General features: G+C 44.4%; 1 protein-coding gene across 2 annotated transcripts in view; it reads left to right on the top strand.

Annotated features, from left to right (window-relative positions):
- The window catches only part of ABCA12 (ATP binding cassette subfamily A member 12), a 700854-nt gene that overhangs the window by 93938 nt on the left and 584990 nt on the right, over positions 1 to 21926 (top strand). The gene's annotated exons all lie outside the window — the stretch shown is intronic.

Genomic DNA, 21926 nt, shown 5'->3' with positions numbered 1-21926 from the left:
GCAAATATCTTGCAGGAGTATTGCCATTGTATACCTGCACAGATTTTACATCCATCCCATATTGTCATATTTGATGAATGAATGTTTCAATTCCTCGGCAACTTACATGAGAAGGTCTTATCACATAGGTTTCCTTTACATCTCAGATTAAGCTATCAAGTGCTTAATGTTTTAGGGTGTTAACTGGGGGCTCCAGCTCTTTAAGATGAGTAGCAATACTCTTGAGATGGATGGGGATGCAGATTTTAATCAAACATCAATAATTCAGACGACACAAATAGCTTGGCAAAAAGTTTGTCTGTTTTAATGTAAGTAAGTAAAACATGCAGTACAACGAGCATTAGCAATCGCTCGATGCTCAACTCTCAACTAATTTAAGAAAAAACATATTTTTGTAGACCAAATGTGTCAACACTCACATGTAGACCCGCGTCATTACTAATGTCATCCTACGTGACAAGCTTCTAAAACCTATCGGGAAGCGAGATTGGCTCTAACTGAACTACTAAGTATAGATGTAATATCTGTATAGAGTAACAGAGAGAAATCATTGGATAGTCAACAACAGGTGTGACAACTAAGCCCTCCCTTCAAAATGGTCACTATGAACGTCACTATTGGCCACACAACTATAGGACCCCCAACTACATGGCCCTCTACAATTGGTTGGCTACTAACCCGTCAATAACTTTCCACCTACGTGAGCAGTATGCAGCCTGAACAACCAGGTGCGGGTGGCCTTGCCTCGATACCAGCTTCCCACCTTAAAAAAGGACACACCATCATCACCTCTGGATTTTTTAAGGAGTATGGGTACTGTCTGGCTTCGGTGCATAGGTGTGATCTCCTCATGCGTCCAACTTTCTTCCATCACTTGACTGGACACAGTGAATTGAGCCTTTTTCGTGTATTTAACTGTATTTTCCAATAATCCTCTGACATCTTTGTTTGTTTATACTTGACCTTCTTGAACAGGAGCTTCTGTTCTTTCATGTTAATTGTATCTAATGTCAGCCAATTTTAGTTCTGATAAGACCTTGGCTCTTTGGCTCATCCAACTCCTTAGTTGAAATATATTCTGTCTAATTCAATTGCTTTTGTAACTGTGACACTGAATTTGAGGCCTTCCTCGTTGTTCAAGACTGCTATATACCTTAATTCTTTATTCAATCCATATATATCTATGAGGTATATATGTATATGTTGGCGCTTGCCGCAATCTATTTACTATAAGCATTTGGCTAGCTTCATGATTGCTTTGCTGCTTGCGTTTCATTGCATCTGTACACGTTTAAACTAACTAAATATCTTCATCACGTTTGTGGCATAAGTTTCTTCATCTTGATCCCAAAATGTCACTTATCCTTAGTACTTCTTCATTCTTCATAAGTCGTCTGCCTCTCAGGTCTGATTATCTTCTATCTATGGAATCGATTAAGTTTCGTATGATGTCACCATACATCCTGGTCATTCAGTTTCTTTGTTTCATCAGGAATTGCATTCAAATGACCATCATATTGTCTTGGATGTAGGTATGGTTTTGTTATTGGATACTTTACTTCCCATATTCTCTTAGGTTAGGCATTCTTATGGGTATTGCACAGAGTTGTTGCTCTACTTCTTGCCTTCTGATTGTGTAGTATATGTCACATAATTTGGTTCATTCTTCTCTGGTAATGTAGGTGGGGTAGGTGGAGTAGGGGTACTTGGCTCCTCCTCTACAGGTGTTTGACGGGGCTCAGCCCTGAACTTATTTCTGAGCCCTACCACTTATTGTCTAAGACACAGTTTGAATATGATGTGGTGATTTGCCAACTTTATTATGTTACCTGTCAGTCAGTGGTAGTCACACGACAAGCAACAACAGTGTCCAGTGACGAGGTGGCTCTGCATACTGGACCGGCACGGTGTAATTGCATGAATCTGATGATCCGTCAATGCTAGCTATTCATTTTCATGAGTATACGTTGGAAGGTGGCAATGCTGCACGCACAGCCTAGCCATCCTCGCACACTGCTCCAGTCACCCTGCATGACATTGGTGCAGCTCTGCAACTTTAATGACCGGCAGTCGTGCCACAACCACGTGGGTTGACAAAACAGGACAGTCATCAACAACATCACTGGGGCAATGCCAGGAAAAGGCCATTGCTGAGGAGACTTGCCTATTATGAGTTGTAATTGTAATTGGTAATTTGTAACACGCTTAATAGCCAGAGGTTTCTAAGCGCTGACCCAGGCATCAAACCTGTGTTGCTCTGCCTCGTCTTGCTTCCATGGCGAGCGCATTGCCCCTGAGCTATCCTCCCGGCCCGAGTGCCAGCCTATATAAGAACATGTTCTGCAGTGTTTGATATGCAAGTTCATCAGTTCAATGATGATTGTTGCCTGCATTTATCCATCAATTTACAATAGGGATAAAGCACGTTCGCTCTTTTTTTTCTTCCTGCGGATAGATGGGGAAACAAGTTCCTTTTTCGAAAATGTTTAACGATAATGCTGTGTTTAAAGTAGAACTTAAGCATTTGGAGTCGCATTTCAAGACACAACCAGCATGTGTTGTTATTGATGTTTGTTGATTGGTATTTGCAAATCACACCTCTGCCTGGTCATTGCATCCAGCACCACAAATGTGCGCTGGGAGTTGCAGCTTTAACCCCAGACAAGTTAGCACTGTGGAGAGCAGGCATGGGATGTGTCAACAGTGGGTCAGGAACTGGCTTCCCTTATGTCACATGTGTGCTAGAAAATAGTTGGGACCTGACACTTATTTGTTTTGCAAAATAAGCACAGAAGCCACCTTGATATATAGGTCATGCATGCTGGAACCTTGCATTGCTGACGGGCCCGCGAGGACATAATAACATTTCAATTGATCACCCCAATATCACAGTCACCTTACACAGTAATGCTCAGTAATCATTTATATGTTTCTTCCTTACCACTGGTTCCCATTGCTTGTTAGTATTCATGGGGCAATTGTCTACTGAAAGACATAGTTTAATTATTTTTGAAGAGCAGTGGTTTGACTCCTCCTTATCATGTCCACTTGAAGGTGTTCGTTAGGGTATCGCTCCTTGAGAAGTTTAGACTTGGCATGATGCTTTTCTAATGTTTTAGTGTCCCTGGTCCCTTTTTCCCTGCAGATGCCTATGATCAAGCTGTTCATTATATATATATATATATATAGACCTTACTTTCTAGCCATAATTGGACAGAACAATGACCTCCTACATAAACAGCGGTCTGCTCCATTGCTCACCCCATTGTCAGGGAATGTGTATTTTGCTTGGCTTTCATTGGCCCCCACTTGCGTACTGTTTCAAATGTACTGTTTCTTAATTGACTTAAAAAGTCTCCATCTTGGACACCCTGCCTGGCATATTCACAATGCTTGGATGCCCTTGTACCATTATACCTTTCTCTAATTGGAAATCCCTACTGTCAAAAAGACTAGGCTGTGACACCTGTTTCTTACCTAAGACTATGAAATGCACCTCTATCTGACCGTGGCTACTGTTTTCCCCTTCTCTCTTTTTTTATGAAACACAGAAAATGGACTGCAGCATTGAAGCATTTGAAAATTAGATGTTAGGTAGTTGGCCTGCAGGGGAGTTGCTAGGTCTAGAAAAGATCTGGGGCTGCGCTAATGTCGGGACTGTCGGGACTAGGGGCTAGCTAGCCTTCTGGCTGTAACCCCTGAGCTTCTGAGGCTACAACCAAAAGACCCGGACCTATAGCCCCCTCAGCCCCCCTTTAGCAACGCCTCTGTCGGCCTGTGTTCTATTCTTCTGCTTTATATGTTTAAGTCCCTTATATTAATTCTATTTTTAAAGTCCCCCATTTCACCCAGGCTAAATCGTATTTCAAAGCTGTTGCTAAAATTGATCTGGACCGCTGCTGCTCTGGATTCTATAATACCTTTAATGCTCCCGAAGTGAAGTAGTGTTTGGCCTTTCCTGCATACATTCCCTTTTGATCACAACTCATCCATTTGCTAAAAGATGGGTCTTTGTTTTTGCTGCAGCGGGCAGAGACACCCTATTCCTATGGTTTGCCTGACTTCAAGATGGAGACCGAACCTTTCATGGGGTCATTCAACACAGCAGAGATACTCATTCCTTCGGATCATGAGCAAGACGGACGAATGCACGCCCTAGGTATGGATGCCTGGTAATGTTAATTGAGAACAAGAAATAAACAATCAGGAAGCTGGATTCAGAAGCAAATGGGGCTAACTTTATGAGAGGCATCTAGGATGTAACTATTACGTGGAGGACACGAGAGGGAGGATCCTGAGAGAGAAATCTGCCAGTCTGCACAAGGGGATATCCCAGGCCATGGCAAAGCCCACATTTAGGTGCATATTGAGCCCAAAGCCTGCTGATATCTGTGTCTCAGTCATTGGCAGAGAACAAACACAGATGAAAGAAAGCCAAATGCATGTTGGGGGCAATTTCTCAGACACTGGAAGAGACCAGACTCAGAGAAGGAGGAGGACAAGCCTAAAGCTTGCTAGGGCTATTATCTCAGACAGTGGCAGAGGCCGGAGACGGAGAGGCAAGTACGCCAAGAGCCTGCCAGGGGCTATCTCAGGCAGTGGCAGAGACCAGACACAGAGAAAATTAAGAGCCTGCTGAGGGCTATTCCTCAAACACTTGAAGAGACCAGACCCAGAGACAGAGAGGCAAGCATGCCAATAGCCTTCTGGGGGCTATTATCTCAGATAGTGGCAGAGACTAGACCCAGAAAAGACTCAAAGGAGATGCTAAAATACTGTTTTAATCTCAAAGAAGTAAAGGAGGGCGAATAAACACTCATCAAGTCGATTCATACAGGAGCACAATGTCTCTTTGATCATACTTAGTTTACATAATGCTAGATGCATCATCTATAACGTCATTCATATGTGTCAAGTTGCAGAAACCTTTTGAGGGGTGGGATTGGATTAAGGGAATATGTCTACCTATAAAATATACACATGTTAGTCCCTCATTGGCGGTTTCTTATCTGTAAAACACACCCTGAGCTACTTCTTTACACGTGGTGTAAAACACTCCTCATAGCAGAGAATGTGGCAGCGGAATAATGCTTTGCAACATTGTATCTAAAAGTGCATGGCAGGCTATTCTAATTTATTGGCACCCAACACCAACCTTGGACATTCGGCTTGCTAGCAACACGTACATAGAAACGAAACCCAGGTGCTTGAAGATATGTCAGCTTTCCCCTTGTTTCCCCAATTAGTCTACCCTCTCTCATTGGTAGGCCTCTTGCCAGTGTCTTCTGTTTGAAGGCTGACCTTGCCAGTCTGAACTGTCTTGGGGCATTCGAGGGAGTGTAGACACACCATTATTTCAGCTTCAGACTTAATGAATAGCCTTGTTAACGAGCTCTTCGTCACGTGTTACAAGGGTTTTATGTGAAAATAACCTAATTTTAAAGGTCTCAAGAGAAAAAGACCGATTTACAATGCCCGATTTTCCTTTGATCATAAAAACACCATTGTAAAGGTATTTTTCTCTTGAGACCTTTAAATGCATTTTTTTCATATTAGGGGGTTTCACCCGCTGAGCCCCACATTGTCCCTCCCAACCCCACCCACCCCACCAGATCCCCACCGTCTCTCTTGTGGGATTTAAGCCCCAGGCCCATACCCTCACCCCACCCCCCAACCCCCTGCTCAAACCAGAACACATGCATACACACAACACACATGCACCCACACACATACCCGTTCTCCTCACCCTCCACTTCCAGGTACCGCAGAGCCTGTCAGTCCCTGCGCGGACGCGTGTGCGGCAGGGGCATGACAGTTTGATTTAGAAATACTGCTCCATGCGGTCACGGAGCGGTCTTTCTAAATCGAACTTTTAGTGAAAGATCTTTATAAAGGGATCTTTTCACTTAGGACCATTACAAGACCATGAAATTGTCCATATTGACGTCACCTTTAGCACCCTTTGATTCATTTATGCTGAGTACAGTTGCTCCTTTTGGCCTTTAGAGACTTGGTTACTCTATCCCATTCATGTCCTTTTAATTGCCAATATTTGGCATCAGTGATGTTCTTGTTCCTCCTAATCTTTGGGAAATATGTAATTGTTCATGGTCTGCTCACAGACTCCCTTTGTGCCTTTCATCTATCTTTCAAAATAGCATCTTTGGTCCCAAGCCAATGTTCTCCTTTATTTTGCAAGGGAAAACAGCTTCTTCCTCATCTTTCCATGTTAAGATCATGGGCTCGTATTTGGAGGTAGCTGGGTTGATTGACATAAGCTGTCACCCATCTTCTAATGGTCATCCTAAATGGTGAATATATACCTCTCATAAGCAACCATCTACGTATTCTTTCTACCTTGCGTTTCAGCGTATTTACAGTTATCGACCAGTGGGTCAATTAATTCTTGTTTGTGTTCATACATACTGCATCATGGAGCACATACTTTCTTAGTACTCCAATTACATTGTTGTTCTTAAGTATTTTCATATAGTTTTCAGAATAGATTCATGCATCTTCTTTGGGACATACTTTTGCTGTCATTAGACTTTGTTTAACGTACATCCAAGGCGCGCACCATTTTATTCATTCCTGCATTCTGGCAACTGGGCAAGGGACATCCTTCTTGGTAGCTTTCCTCCACTGTTTCAAAGTGAGGGTATCTTCTGAATGGCTGCCTGAGTGCGTATTGTCTTTCATATAATCGACATGGTATGGATATATTGCATAAACATTTGCATGAGTTCTGTATTGTGGCTCCTCATCTGTCATTTCAATAGGGTTGGGGCGAGGGGGCGGTGATTAGGGACAATGCATCCAATTGCTCCTCTACACTCCTATGGACAGTATCTCATACCCTGGCATAGACCAGACCCTGAAAAAGCCAATATCACAGACATTGGCAGAGCCACTGAAGCCAAATTCAGACAAGAGGAAGCCTGTTGAAGGCTACATTCAGATCAAGGGTGGAGACTGAATGCTGAAGAAGGTCAGAGGACAGCTCAGCCCATGGAAGAAACCTTTGGCTGATGGGTTATAGTATCAAAGCCTGACAAAAACCCAAAGCAAGGTGAAAGAATACTAGTTAGTACACAGAATGTATCTTCAAACCCTAAGCAAGAAGGAGCGAATACATGGCGGCTGTAATGAGTGTCATCATTTGCCCTGGAGGGTATCCTGTAGGTAGAGGGTGACACTACCTGAGCCTGGTTTGCACTCCCAGGAGAGGAGGGAGGAAGGACTTATAGGTAGAAGTTGCTGGACACTAATCCCTGAGACTGTGAGTAAAGCTGAGAAGTGACTGAGTTCAACTCCCTGGGAATGTGGATTAAAGACATGGATGGGCCGCTAAACCCCAGAGACAAGTAATAGGGAAGTGCCACATTCCCATAGTTTTCCAGGTATCACATTCAGTCATCCCATCCTGGTACCCTCAGTATTAGTTGGCTGTATTATTGCTAGGGCAATTTCCAGAGGCATTACCCACAACCTCCCTGTTGTGAATAATAAAAATCTGTTGAAAGATATTGAAGAGTTCAGTGTTAAGTTGATCCCCTTGTAACACTAAAAAATACTATTAACAATCATGTAACTTATTGCAAGTTAATAATATGACACCCAACTGCAGATGCAGTGTATCAGAGAGTTTGCAGATTTTGGGTAGGATAGTGTGTAGGGAGACAATGGGCCTCATTATGAGTCCGGCGGTAACCCGCCGGTGCAACAGGCGCGGTGCTGCCGGACTGGTAACATGTTTCCGGTACCTGATTTCGCCGGTGCCACAGGGACATACAAGTCCTGGTGGCCCGGGATGTCAGGCGCCGGAAAATGCTGTTCCCATTCGGGTGGAGTCCCATAGGGCTCCATGAGAGTGGGGAGATAGAAGCACAGGCACCGTTGCTAATGGTGCCCGTGCTTCCGTGAAAACTATGAGGGTGAGTGCCGCTGTTGCGCCCAGCAGGTCAGACCTGTCTGGCACAACGCCCCCCCGTCCCCCGCACGCAGAGTTGTAGTGTGGTGATCCAGAAGGGGTGCTGGTACGGTGCAACCGGCACCCTTATTTCCAGACCGCCACACTTGTAATGAAGCCCAATGGCTGTTTTACTCTATCACAGATCTAATCGTACATCTTAAAACTGCTCTAATACATATCATCCTGCCAATCAGATGATCTTGCTATGCTTTGGAGGTGAACCTATTGAAACAAATTAGCATCTTATTTTGATCTAGGAATACATTCCTTTATTTGTTTTCAGCTTTTAGGATTTGTTTGTGAAGGTAATCGTTTTTTCAGTCTGTTTATCTTGACTTTCTTAGATGTCCTAGCATCTTTGCATTTTTGGTAAACTTTAACGTTGTATAAATGGAAAACCTTTTGCAATAGTTATTACGGATCGGTTAAGAAATTCTGGATTTCATAAGCACTCTTTCATCACTTACCACACTGGTGTAATTACGGCATAAATTGATCATAGCCAATTTCTCAATAAGGCGCTCAAGGTCCTACGGTAAATGCTACCGACTCTTTCGCAATATACTGTAACATTTCTTACTTTCAGATCTGCCTTAAGATTCACTTACATATGTCCCTTTAAATGAGATTTCCAAACAAATATGCTATGTGGTTCTAACTTTGCGATATTTCTAATGATGGTGGGAGTTCCTAATAACGATTTCACAAGGGCCCTCTATTCTGACGTGGCTTAAGTTGCCTCACCTACTGCATAAGTAGTGTCTACTATTCCACCGTGGCATGGGTTTTCTAAACGACTGCATAAGTGTCATCTACTATTCCACAGTGGCATGGGTTTCCTAAACTGCTTCATAAGTGTGATCTACTACAGCATAAGTATCATCTACTATTCCACAGTGCATGGGTTTCCTAAATGAATGCATTAGAGTCGTCTACTATTGCACGGTGGCAAGGGTTTCCTAAACGACTGCGTAAGTGTCATCTACTATTCCACGGTGGCATGGGTTTCCTAAACTACTGCATATGTGTTGTCTACTATTGCAAGGTAGCATGGGTTTCCTAAACGACTGCGTAAGTGTAATCTACTATTCCATAGTGGCATGGGTTCCCTAAATGACTGCATAAGTGTCATCTACTATTTCACGGTGGCATGGGTTTCCTAAACTACTGCATATGTGTTGTCTACTATTGCAAGGTAGCATGGGTTTCCTAAACGACTGCGTAAGTGTAATCTACTATTCCACAGTGGCATGGGTTCCCTAAACTACTGCATACGTGTTTTCTACTATTACAAGGTAGCATGGGTTTCCAAAACTACAGCATAAGTATCATCTACTATTCCACAGTGCATGGGTTTCCTAAATTAATGCATTAGAGTCGTCTACTATTGCACGGTGGCAAGGGTTTCCTAAACGACTGCTTAAGTGTAATCTACTATTCCACAGTGGCATGGGTTCCCTAAATGACTGCATAAGTGTCATCTACTATTCCATCGTGGCATGGGTTTTCTAAACTACTGCATAAGTGTAATCTACTATTCCACAGTGGCATGGGTTTCCTAAACTACTTCATAAGTGTAATCTACTACAGCATAAGTATCATCTACTCTTGCACAGTGGCAAGGGTTTCCTAAACTACTGCATAAGTGTCATCTATTATTCCACAGTGGCATGGGTTTCCTAAACTACTGCATAAGTGTTGTCTACTATTACAAGGTGCCATGGGTTTCATAAACTACTGCATAAGTGTAATCTACTACAGCAGAAGTATCATCTACTATTCCACAGTGCATGGGTTTCCTAAATGAATGCATTAGAGTCGTCTACTATTGCACGGTGGCATGGGTTTCCTAAATGATTCTGTAAGTGTCATCTACTAGGGTGGCATGGGTTTCCTAAACTACTGCATAAGGGTGTGATTCACAGAGTATTTTCCAATGGGATTGCACTATTATAAAAACGTGTATGTGAATCAGGCTCCAAGTGACTTCGCATGGGTTTCCTAAACTACTCAATAAGTGACATCTACTATTCCATGGTGGCATAGGTTTCCTAAGCTACTGCATACGTGTCATCTACTGCCCAGTTGTTGTATCCGTTGCCTTAACTACTGCATAAATGTCATCTATAATGTTATGAAATTATGCCACCATTTTAAGGAACCCCCTGACCCAAAGTTGCTTCACTCTGCGTGCAGATATATTCTGAATAGTATGTTGCTGCAAAAAATGTATACTCCATCCAACTTTTCTTAGTAAAAATGAGCTCTTTACATGGCTCTGCTGCTCCACGGTGCTGAGTCTGTGTTTTAAAAAATACCCTAAATAAATAAAAAAATAAATGGACATAATTGACTATAGAACATTCTACAAGGAGCCTGGTTGGCACTGTTAAAACAGAGTGAAAGGGTTAACTGATTGCACTCAAAAAACGTATCCACACAATTGTGTTAAATCCTCGGTGCATTTGTCAAGGACACTCTGCCACTGAGTCCCATCATATGAAGAGAGACTGCCGTGTGATATAATGTTATCTGCCCGCTCCGTAGGGTACACATGCCTCTGAAATAAAAACAATCACCTAGAAGTAACGGTACTTAAGTAAAGTGCACGTATCAGTCTGCAACAATAGTTGTAACAACAAAGAAAATAATGTAATGACTAGCGAGAGTGTATTAAACTTTTCACACAAAAAGAGGCACTAAATGTTCCGTATTCACGTTGAAAAAAATAATCCACAAACTTTCAACCTGCAAAAAACAATAGTTTATGTCTGCACGCACACAAACCATGAAAGGGTTCTGAACAATAATCCACAAATGGCACATTTTCAAACCCAACGTGTTTCGGTCATTGGACCATCTTCAGGGTCCACAATTGTGAACGATGACATCAATTCATGGCCTTTAGGGAAATCTACCAAACCAATAGGGTATCACTAAACCCGAATGAGTCAAAGCTGGCATCCTCAGTATACTGCAAAGCAATCAGTAAAACCTTGCCTAAATAAAACACCTGCTAACCAATGTGCTACAATATCCTAAAGATCGGAATCGTCACACCTCACTTTCTAAAGTAGGAGCATCTTGGTGATCACGGGAACCTTTATCGTGGATTGAGGGGGCAGTACAGACTATGAAGCAGCATCTACAGAAAATCCCTTCTGCACGTACTTTGCGAACTTCCTATGAAATGTTGTAGAGAGACTTGCCTCCATTTTGTCGAACCAGCATGGATGTTTCATGCATTGGCAGAATGGCCCTTTGCCTTAGTGGCAGTCACCGTGCTTCATGGTGGGTTCTACGAGATCATCTGGAGCGAGCATTTCCATAATGGCTACCACAGTATCGCAAGCCAGATTTTCTAATATTTATGATGTCTCTGATGCATAGGCCAGGGTTCAGCAGCCTTTGGCTTTCTGGATGCTTTTGAAAACAATTCTCATCAGCCCTTTCCAGCGAAGCCAGTGGCGTTGGATCATGGTAGTCCTAGTCCAAAACATGTGCAGAACCACAGGTTCTACACCCATTCATTAGACCCATCCACCCTCAAATTCGTCATCTAAATGTTGTACAGGGCCTCTTACAGAATTCCTTCAAACATCTATTATGGTCAGCTAGATACAGAGTATTCTCTCATGAGATACCCATCAGGAAACTTCCCAACTCTCCTACCCTTGTCCCCCCTCCTTTCCCCCCATCCTCTCTCCTTCCCCTCTGGCCTTAAATTGATAACAATTACTACTTAAGGGCAATGAGGACACCAGATCACTCCCCTTTCCCTTCCCCTCCCCCCTCCCTCCGCCATCCTCTCTCCTTCCCCTCTGACTTTAAATTGGTAACAAATACTACTTAAGGGCAAAGAGGACACCAGATCACTCCCCCTTCCCTCCCCCCCTCCCCCTACCCCTACCTCAAATTCTACACCGTAACTCCCTTCACCTACCCCCTCCTCTATCCTCCCCCCACCTTCTCCCCCCCTTGTAAATAGTTCTACTTATTGTTCTAATGACCTGTTCATGTTTGTAAATATGCTTCTCTCACTTTTGTACCTGTTGTTATATTGTAAAGCGCTTTGGCTTAAAGCGCTATATAAATTCAATAAACATAAACATAACTCTTAGACCAAAAGAGGTGTCACAGGGAGAAATAGGCATGCTCTGATGAGATTTGTGTTAAATTAAGTGATCACCCATGGATTCTGGGGTGTACAGGTCTGGTAACGGCTGCCAGCCTGAACCCCTAAATTATCGGCACTGTATGCCCCTGAACCTGGGGGTGATCACTTTTCATACCCTGCGTATCCCCCCAGGGTGGGAATAGTTTCAAGGTATTGTTTTACAGGACATGGACTCTGTGTATAGTGAACGTGCCCAGTCTCCTTTTAAAAAAACCCAAAGATGGCTGCTTCCATGGGAAATGGAAAAGGGACTAAGTCCCTCTTATATTTCTATAGCAGCCGTGTAGATAGTGTTGACGCGTGGGTGGCCTGGAGGATGAGACCTCGAGGCGAGTAGGTAAGTTGGTAAAATTGGGGACGGTGGGGGCAGGTTTGTGGGATTCCATGAAAGCTCACTGCGGGATCAGGGCATGGTGGAGCACGGGAGGCGCACAAAGGAATAAAAAGATAACACCTGGAGAAGGTTCGTGGGTGGCCAGGAAAACAGAGGCAGTCAATCGCAGCTTCTGCCCGTGTTCCCGCCCACCTGACTGGAGGAGTGCTTGCCCGTGGGTGTGAATCAGTTATTTCACCAGCCTTTAAATCCCATCGATATGTGGTTTGTTCTTTGGTAGATCTACCTGTGGAATTGTAGTGGACCTGGGTGATCAATAAACCACTGCTGTATTGATAGATCCAGATGCCATAAAAGGGGTGAGATGAGATGATGGCAATGAGGTGCTGAAGCTGGTTTGAAAGATGCACGTGCTCACGTAGCCCATTTGAGAATGCTTTTACACAGAAGACCCACACAGGTCAATTTTAAGGCATGATGTGTACATGCCCTGTCTATGATATGGTATGATAGGTTATTTATAGCATGCTTAATACCCAGATGTTTCTAAGCACGGACCCGGGATCGAACCTGTGTTGCTCCGTGTTGTATTGCTTCCTGGGCGAGCATGTTGCCCGTGAGCTATCCTCGAGAGAACATGAGAAACCACAAGCAACCTGTTCCTGATTTTATACATTAGGCCTTCCCTAGGAAAAAGAACTGTGACCATTAATTCTTCTATTGCCGAAAGTCCATCACCTCTGACTAAGTGCACAAGTATGGAGGGGGCAGACATGGAGCGGCGAAGGAGGAGTGGCAGACCAGGCTAGTTATTCATATCATTCAAATCGACCCCGCCTATCAATGGGGTGAGGCATGTCGTTGCGAGACCATCCTCAAACCCACTTTACTTCTTTTGAGGAATTTGTATTACCTGGTGGGGATAGTTTTCTGGTCAGGCCCACCGCGCCTTTTTTTTTTCGGCTCGTGGGTGTGTCCTTGTTTGCTTCTTGTAGTGGTTTTTGAATGAGTCCTCAGCTCTTTGAAGCTTCCTATGCCCCCATTGAAAGCATGATCTGTCTCTATTGGAAGTTGGACAATCTGAGGTGTGTGAGAGAAGAATAGAAACAAGGCTTTCATTTATAAACAAAGACGCTTCTGAAGGTTTTGTGGCATTATTGCTGCCATCTGCAAAGTGGGCAGGTGTTTTTTTCCTGTGATAGCAATGACGTAGGTACAAGTCTTTTAATTAGGTCTCGAGCCGCCCCTTCAGCTTTCCTGGCAATCCCTTTCTTGCGTTGGGTTGCCTGATTTGGGTTTGCCTTCATTTTCAGAGACAGCCTTTGTTTGCTTTGTCCTGTTGCATTGTTCCTTATGAATACGCTTAACATTAAAGTACAGATTGCCAGTAATGAGGTTCATGAATTGCTGAGTGGTATTTTACAATGGCGATATATCTTGTCAGCAAAGGATAGACTGGCCAGAGAATAAATGCTTTTTATTTTATAGACCTAGTTAGGTTCTGTGTCAGCTTTGCGAATTGCCAAGTATCATGACTCCCTGAAAAAAGCAAAATATCCCTTTCATTTTTTGGGGGGTTTCTTTTGTGCGACCACATTCATGGAAATTCATGAAGGTTTTAATGCGAAGAAAATGTTCTCTAAATGTTTTCATTTTTGACTAGAAGCCGCCGAAGACACAAGCAAAGGCCTAAAACGAGAGGGAGGAAGACTAAGGGCCTCATTACGACTTTGGAGGCAGCCATGCCCTTAATAAGGGCATGGCTGCCTCCAAAATCGTGTCCGGGTCCGGGTTCCCTGAATGGGGAAATATCGGGCCATTCCGAGTATGGAGGGTCCGGTATTTCCTCCTTCAGGGAACCCCGGCCCGGTCCTTCCCCATTCCCATTGAGCCCTTATAGGGCTCAATGGGAATGGGGAGGGAGCAAACAACGGGCCCATTATGAACTGGCGCGTTGTTAGCTCCCTGGTCCCCTCGCGGGACCCACTATGGATGTCTGGAAATACCAGATGTCCAGAGCGGGTCCCACGAGGGGACCTTGTATTAGGGCAGAGTGGATATAACGGCTCCGGCACCATTATCGGCGCTGTTAAACCCATTCCGCACAAGTTATAATGACGCCCTATGTTGCAAATATAAATTCAAACCATGAGTATGGGGGAGAAAGTTCTAATTAAAAAGAGAGGAGGGCTGGTAGATTGTATTATTTGACCGAGGCAATAGCTCCAAGCTACTTCCCTGTCTTTGATGGTTCGAGTCGCCTTTCAAAGCTCTAATTCAGTGCAGCGCTCTTAACATTTCAAAATGCAGCTAAACCTAGCTAAATTAAGCGTCTTTATAGAAACACTAGGGGCCTAATTCACAGGGGGTTGCCATTATAAAACACTTCTGTGAATTAGGCCCTAGGTCATTGTTCTGGGTCCACTTTTCCCTGTACTTGTGCAGGATAATTATTGTTCAAAGAACTAAGAATACGTTTCCCTGTACTTGTGTAGGATAATTATTGTTCAAAGAGCTAAGAATAGCCAAAAAAAGTACATGTTTGTGCTAGAGAAACCATTTGAAATTGAAATTATTACAATTTGACAAAAGCCTTTTATAAAAGTGGTTAAGATGATTGTAATGAGGTGGTGGTGCGGTATTTCCCAATTTCTTTGAATTTAATTGATCGCATGGTAAATTTGGCCGAATTCAGCCAGTACCATTTGATCGATTAAATTCAAACGAATTTGGTAATCAATACTGTACATGGGGAGCGGGGTTTGCGAGGGTATCCCCCTCTCCCCATGTTTGGAACTGCCACTGCAGGGTCAGAAGGAAGAGGAGAAGCAAGAGGCAAGCAGGGGATGTATTGGCTGGTTTGGGGGTCTGGGTTTTGCCAGATTTGGTCGCAGCTAAATTGTATTTGTGGCAAAATTGACCACGGTCAATTCCGCTGCAAAGAATTCTGCCACGGTCAAATCACGTATATCCGGTGGTGATAGTGGTTTTAGCTAGTATGGGCCTTCTTTTACACAGAAACCTGTTTATAGAGTGTCAAGGTGATGGGCTGAAGTATGTGAAGTATGGATGTGCCAGTGGGTGTCTCCTATAATTTACCTCTGGACTTATCTGTAACAGGATGAAGAAGTGCACTTTTTGTACTTAAAGCTAAAGTGCTTCTTGTGATAGGATCTCTTGGATTATTACACAGTTCCAGTGCTATGTGGCTCTGGAGGTACCACCAGATTGGTATCAGCAGCTGAATCGTGGCAGGCACAGTCGGACTGGGGCATAAAATTGGCTCGGGCACCAATGAAAAAAGGGCCCACAGTTGCAAATGTCATTTCATTCCTTTTGTGACAGACTGTTTGAGTAGTACCCAAAGGTGATAAAATGTAATGCAAATTGTGCAATTTAAAAATATTTAGTCAGCAGCAATGGACAAAACTGCTAGCCACATAATGAAGTAACTCATCAAACTGGCCCACATTGGTCCAAAAAACTGGCCAAACCAGCATTTTGCATTTTCGGTTTGAGCATTGCCCTACTGTCCTATTGGCCAGTCCGAGTCTGGTGGCAGGACTCCAACAGTGGTAAAAGTGATCCCCACCCCATTGGTTTGAATTACCGATGTCATTACACTGCCACAAGGCAGCATTACGTGTTTCATTACTTCTTAGTGACAGGTAGGGTTGGGACTTCAGTGGGTGTTCTCAAGAGTATAAACACAGTAAAGGGGTGATAACAGTGATTCGAGGTGTGGCTACGTCACCAGGATCATGAAACATAATGTGTTGCAGAAAGGTTCAGGAACAACGTAAGCAGTTCCTCCTATGAGCTTTGCCAACTTTCTACCACACCTGGTAGGCAAAAAAGAACGATTTAAATTAACAGGAGAGAAATCATAATGTATGCACTGCGACACTGCTAAACTCTGCTGTGTTGGAGCAGGCAGTGAAACGCGTAGACTGCACGGGTCTGATGATCCATTTCTGCGACAATATCTATATCAAAACAGTGCTCGAAATGTGGTGTAACATAATGCAACAGTGTTCCAAAAGTATTTGAGGGCCTGTAATGAACTTGCTCTCATTCACCTGCGGACAGCATCGTATCGGCAGAAGCCGTTCCATCTGAGAGAGATTCTTGGGCAGAAAAGTAGTGTGATAAATAGCATACAAGTAAGGAGGTCAACAGAATGATGTCTGGGTCCCTACACAGAAAGGTGGTGCACCTGTTCCAACTCTTTGCAGCATGGGACACTGAAGTCTTGAGGACATTGAGTTTTTAGAGACTCTGGCATGCCCAATTCCTGTATGCCCAGGGTTCTTAATGCTTCAATTTTCCTGGCAAGGCACCCTATGTTGGAGGCCTGCAGATGGTTCAGATGGGCCAAACTGCTAAGTGAGGCAGCAAACAAGTAATTGGGAAAATCGGTATGGGTATGGGGTATGGGTGTGTGGGTATACAAAACACTAAGAAAGTTATGGTGGGTTTAAAAAGGTTTGAAAAGAAACCTTCAACCTGACATTTGAAAGTAGAATAGTTCATTTGAGCCTAGTCACACATTCCACAAAGCCACCTAGTAGCCATCGCTGGAAGCTCATCTCCAGTTCTGAGCCACAACAGCAAGGCATTGTGGGTATGCACATTTTTCTAAATGCAAACCTTTTCTCCAGGAAATTGTCAAGACTAAACTGCACTGATGATCCCTAATAAGGGTGAAACCAGGTAGGTAGTTGTCCAGACAGCCTTGCAAAATCTCTGTCTTGGGTTGATTAAGCTATGTATAAAGTAGCAGTGCCCTCTAAGACAAAGACAATTTCCTGGAGAAAAGGTTTGCATTTGGGCTAATTTGCATACCCACAATGCCTTGCTGTTGTGGCTCAGAACTGGAGATCAACTATGGACATCCTAGCCACGTTATATATTCCTCTATAGCAAGCTTCTATATGTCTTTCCTACCTTCTGTTACTGCATATTTACACTTGTTGGTCAGCAAGTTACTTTGTCTTCTTTTGCATTCATGATTACTTTATCATTTGGTACATGTTTCTCTTGTTGCTCGAGTTAAATCATCTCTCTTATGTATTTTCATATCGCTTCGGTGTGGCTTTGTAAATTTGCTTTATGGCATCACTCTGCCCTCATCAGGTTTCAGTGCGATGGTACGTTTGGTACGGTCGTCTGAGTGCATATCGTGTCTCGTACATTTGATGCAATATAGGGACAAGACATGGGATCCCATACAGAGCTCTTCTACTGTTCCTTTTTGACAGCGGTGAGGGGACGGGAATTAGGGTTAATCCGTCCACCTGATCCTCTACAGTTTGTAAAAAATGATTGCAGCCTGTCTGTCTGTCTTCTTTGAATAAAAGACGACACAATATTAGCTAGAATGTATACTCTAGCAGTGTATTGACGCACAAGGTTGCATGCTTAAAATGTTATACAATGAAGAATTTATTTTTTGAAGTGAATCACAAGCTAGTTTTTTCCTTCCTTTCAGAAGGTCCTTATTCGCGTGCACCTCACAACAAAGACGAAGCTGCAGCGATAGAGCACAACACGCTTCTTTCACATACACAGAAGAGATCCAGCAAAAGCAGCAGCAGGGCGAGCTTTCCAGCCAGAGCCAGGATTGTCTAACAAGTGGGACCTGAATCTAATGCAGTTGGCCCACCGCAGTGACATTAACAGTGGGACCCACCGCAGTGACATTAACATCAGTAAATGCCCACACAGCGCTGCTGAGCGGCCATTTCCTACATTTTGGGTGGGCCTTGCCCGCGCAGGCCCTACCCTGCCTCCGCCTCTGCTTTCCACACTTATCCGAATCAATGAGCTGGGGCTAGGCAGGCTCCTGGAGTCCATTTCTGCACAGCATGCGTTTGCATTCAGAAACCCCGCGGCACCGACTCTTGTCCCTACCCTCGCCCCCGCCTAGTGCCCTTCTTCCACACCCTCCAAGCAGGATCCCAGCATAGAATGTGTGCATTTTGAGCTCTGTGCTAGCTGAGTGCCTGGCACAACTATTTTCCAGTGCTTTTGTCAGCCATGCGACTGATGCCCCCACCCTAACCGGCCTTTCAGAGACAGCAGCCTGTCAAGCAATGGCCCGGTTTCGCGCCAGACCAGTCCGCCTCATGCTTGCAGTTCTTTTTCCACTACAGAGCAGTTATTTTTGGCTCTGCCCAGAAAGACCTGCGTGGCAGGTCTGCAGGGATTCCAGTCCCAGTGGGGGTTTTCCCAAAGCACAACAGAAGATGCCCTTCGGCCCAGCTAATTACCGAGAGGCTCTCAGCGCACAAAGCATACGGAGTGCACACGCCCGCAGGAAGTGACATCAGAAGACGTGAATCCTTATGCAAGGCAATGCCAGCCCGTTTGGTAAAAGGTGGCTACCTCGCCCCCTGGGATACAGTCCCTTAGCTGGCAGCTGTGTGTTTTCTCTTCTGTCACAAGCGAGTGGCCTGCATGCAAAGAAACCGCTGAGCAGGAAACACTGCATTGCATTAAACCCACCGATGATGAAAATGACCACTCACTTTTCCTACCCAGACAAACCTTGATCGTTCACACACATTTCCCAAAGGTATGCAGAGACCACAAAAGATGTTCTCGACGTCCTGGCTTGTAACTCATAATATTTTGAATTCCTGTAATTTAAAGGTATGGCTACAATTACCAGAATCCAAAGGGATGTGAGCTTGCCAACCACCTTACACCTGGCAAGGACTGTCTGACATCTCTTTTCAAAGAGTTAACGCCACTCTCCAAAGAGCCTGTGGTGAAGCCACCTACCTTTAGTCAGTCTCTGGCCCAGGCATGCAGCTTGCTGTTATGCAGATGAAATGACTCATCCCGAACGATACCTTATTTCCGGCCAAACAAGACGACATCATGGACATTGTTTAGGCAGCTTTGAGCAGCTTATTATTTTGTATTCAGATGTCTTTTGAGTGCGGGTAAATATCTAGCAGCCAATTATACATGGTGTGGGGTTTGGGATTTGAGATGCAAATGTGCAAAAAGCAAACACTGCTGAAAACAAACATTGGGAGGATGCTAGGTAATTGCAGCCCGGCTAGCGACCCTGCTGAGGTGTTCTTCTCAGGATCTCACTGGTAAGAGGCTGGTTCACTTCCCCGTGTGGGGTTACATTACGAGAACAATGAGGCGACAGTCTTTCACCTGCTACAGTTTGCTTCCAGTTGCTTGGGGATGGCTGTCAACAACATATGTCCTTTAAGTAAACAGAGAAACTGCTATTTCGACATACACTCAATGTGTGCGCCCCCAAATCCCCCGACGTGTATGTTTATGGAGTGGAACTAAGTGTAGGATAAGCCCCAGAGGGATGTTTGAAAGGGAAAACCAGGAAGGCTGCCTGGGAGCAAAGGGATTTTGCTGCACATAATATATTACCAAAAATGGAGGTTCGAATGCATCAATTTGCATTCCAGTCCAGTGTGTTATGATCCCTTCTAGGTGAGATAGAATTTCCATAAACTCAAACAGGCTCACTTGCTGACTAGCATCTATTTTACTATTTTTCATGTGGGTAATGTCGCCTAAGGGTTAGGCGCACTCTATACATGTAAAAAATAAATAAATAATGTCTGCGTTCTTGATGGCTAGTTTAAATCTGATGACATTTTCTGCATTCCTTCTCTTATTGTAAGACATGGTATGTGCCTTTCACAGTAGCCCTGCCCCATGCGAGTGACATGTCATGTGATGGCTTGATGAGGGGGTATACATTGTTCATGTAGGCAGGCACACACATACTTGGTGTACTGACAGAAAGGTTTGTTTTGGGGGTTTATATTCGGCCAGGTGTCTGCTCTAAAGCGCTTGGAAGCCTCTGGAACCCTAGGCCCCACCTGAGCCTGCCTTCCTATATGAATGTGTGGCTCGAGGGACCGCAGGCTTCACTTCCAGCAAGCCACCTGCGTCTGTGAGCAGTCAGCCCTGAACGGCCTAGCGCTCAGTGTTGGGGGTCGAATGAGGCGCTGCAATGGCTGCACCAATGGCTCTATAGAGTAGAACCCCATTAACACCTTCATACGTCACGTGTGTGCTGAATAGGCCTGGGCGAACCTGTACCTGAATCACCTGAAGTTTGGGTGGTTCATCAAGGACGAGCCTCGGACGAATGCTTGGTCATGCTCGCCTGACGTTGCTCCACCTGGCTAAAGGGGAAGGCACCTGGCTGGCTCTCTCGTATCAGTGCCAGGCAGCTCTCAGAGTGCTAGGAGGTTGCTGCTGTACGTAGGCCTTGGATAATTAGGTAACCCAGAGAGCCAGAGAGCATTTGGAGAAGTTGTAGGAAACATTTCAGGGCGTGGTAGTGAGTGGCTGGGACCCAGTTATGCCAATATTTAGGGTTTGTTTAACGTATGCAGTGCTGTGTGACACTTTCAATGATTTGGAGTTGGTAAACAACACACAGGCCACCACTAGATATGTGGGGAAGCATGTGACACACCAGTCAGTGTGCATCTATTGAAAGGAGTGGAGGAGACGCATGCTTTATGGATTTTATGTCATGTTAAGCTGGCTCATGCTGCGCACCACTGCCATTTGCATGATCTCAGGGGTTCATGTGGCTCTGTAGGAAGGTGGGTGGGGGTTGGCTAGTGAGGGAAGAGGGTTAGGATAGAGGTTGTTCTTTTCTGCCGATGCTTGCAGTACCACGGGAAATTGGCGTCTGTACGTGTTGGCTTTTTGAGTGTGCTTTTTTGTGTGCACTGGGCTTGTTGTGTCCAGAGGGATAACATCAAGTGTCTGGGTTGTGTTTTGTTTGCAGTTCTATGTTTTTTGCAGCAGTCGTGCGGCTTGTGTGTAGCATAGCTGTTCCTTTTGGGCGTGTGTAGTATGTGGGAATCATGCGGGAGAAGAGAAAGGAGCAAGGGGGTTGGTTAGTAGGTTTGGCTCAGGGTGTGTATTTCCTTTTATTGTTAGTTCCATGATCTTTGGTGTCCCATGTCTGTCTTGGGGCCGGGGTATGACTTGAGTGGGTGCTCATGTTTAGGCTTGTCTCAGTGAATTGAACAGCCAGGTTTTCAGTTGTTTTCTGATTAATTACTTGTGCCTCTTTCCCCCTGCTTTATAGCTACATTCATTGATTGTATCTCTTTGGCCCCTGCCTTATGGATACATAAATTGTGTGTGTCTTCCTCGCCCCCAATTTATGGATGCATTAATTGCCTGTGTCTCTGTCCCCCCTGCTTTATGTGTACATTAATTGCTTGTATCTCTTTCGCCCCAGTTTATGGATGCATTAATTGCTTGTGTGTCTCCCCCCGTATTTTATGGATGCATTCATTGTGTGTGTTTCCCCTTCCTTGTTTTATAAATGCATTCATTACTTGTGACTCCCTTCTCCCCCGCTTTATGGGTTCATTAGCACCCTGGAAGGGGGCGCTGGCCAATCAGGATGCAAGTAATGTGGGCTG

This window comes from Ambystoma mexicanum, chromosome 9 (genome assembly GCF_040938575.1).
Source record: "Ambystoma mexicanum isolate Mex_15411 chromosome 9, UKY_AmexF1_1, whole genome shotgun sequence".
NCBI lineage: Eukaryota > Metazoa > Chordata > Amphibia > Caudata > Ambystomatidae > Ambystoma > Ambystoma mexicanum.
The sequence above is the reverse complement of the archived record's forward strand: the minus strand, read 5'-3'. Positions and strand labels throughout refer to the sequence as shown.